Here is a 1696-nt window from a genome sequence, read left to right as displayed (position 1 = left end):
AATTACATAAACCGATGATCAAACTTGACATTATTTAATAAAAATGTAATTTTTCCAAAATATCGTAAAGAAAAATCGATACATTTTCACACTCGCTTTGCTATATCGTAAACTAAGTCGAAACTACTGAGTAGAAGTCTGAAATGCGATTATAAATAGAGGTAAATTCTAAGTTGGTACTTAAATTTAAGTTGCAACTTTGTTAGTTTCGACTTAGTTGCTGGACTATGAACACAGTATATACAGTAATAAACCTTTTCGAATTTTTTCACCATTTGGTCCCCGAGGAGTACTTTTGGGTTGTGTGCAGCGTGTTCGTTTTTCGCGCACGGCAACACTTACTGTGGGGAATTTCGCCTCACGATTAGAAAAAGTACATTTCGAGGATAAAATATACACAATTATGGCTGCATTTCTTTATTCATTCTGAACGTTTGGAATAAACTTTTTTTGTTTATTAATTCTTTAGAACGTTTCTGATGAAACGTTGACGTATATTTCCAACGCATTCTGTTTATTCCAACAGTGAAATGGGATTATCCGGAATGTATAAAGAAACGCAGCCTATGTGTTATTTATGAACAAAATGTAGGTTAAGTATAATATTCATCTTTAATGTATGCTGATATTCATGCGTAATGAAGAATAATATCAATAGTTAAGTACATAAATAACGCTTGTGTTTTATAAACTGGAAAACTCAAATCGTAATTATAGCATTGAATGGAGTTTTCTTAAATGTAAGTTTAAAATAAAAAAAAGTCCATTGTAAGATTAAATTATTTATGAAAACCGTAAATATTGTGAATTTATCAAGCCAAATTCTAAATTTCCGAATATATTTAAGTCTTCATTTAAAAAAAAAAAACAAGGTTTGTATAGCTATACAGATCCCAATAACTGCCAGCACATCCGCCCAGACAGTCCATTAAGCACACCCAAGTTTGAGTGATCTACAAGTTACAAGCGTTTTCAACATTTAACAGTTCATTATCATGTGCGGTGTAATATAACAAATTATACACTGACCTATGATAATCTATACTAGTATCTATAATAATAGACAAAAATTTGCAATGTTTTTACACTTTGCAATAGTTTCGGGCACTATTACACAGTCATGACTTGTGCCACTCTGCCATAGTACGGTTTTTGCTCCCTTTCATACCAGAATAATTTTGTATACAACTCTGAATCAACAAAATTCATGGTCCTTCTCATTATCAACCCTGATCAGATTTTACCCCCGAGGAGTACACAAAAAGGTTTATTACTGTATATACTGTGACTATGAATACGCGCGGATGTATTTACTATGGGCGGATGACAAATTTTCGGGTGAATTTTTTTCGGATTACTTGAAGAGAAGGTTTTAATTAGTGATGCCAATAACAATAAATGAAAAAGACTTTGGCCCGTAGTTATAGACAAGTTAGAGGCAGGTTTTAACATTTAAAACTGTATATTAAGATAAACACTCTTTTAACACTGTCATAGTCAACATAAAAGACCCTTTAACTTTAAAATGGCGTTTTAAATTTAAAATGAGGTTGACGAGGTTTTAAAATCTGAAAAGCGTACTCTAAGGCTATCTGCACACTGGTCGTCCAATCAAAGTTGCGTTATCGTCTCGCCCTGAAATTTTGAGTCGAGCACAGGCATTTCAAAGGAGATCTGTAGCCCGTTTCTGTATCTT

This window comes from Rhagoletis pomonella, unplaced genomic scaffold (genome assembly GCF_013731165.1).
Source record: "Rhagoletis pomonella isolate Grant_MI unplaced genomic scaffold, Rhpom_1.0 Rhpom_scaffold_00002, whole genome shotgun sequence".
Lineage (NCBI taxonomy): Eukaryota > Metazoa > Arthropoda > Insecta > Diptera > Tephritidae > Rhagoletis > Rhagoletis pomonella.
The sequence above is the reverse complement of the archived record's forward strand: the minus strand, read 5'-3'. Positions refer to the sequence as shown.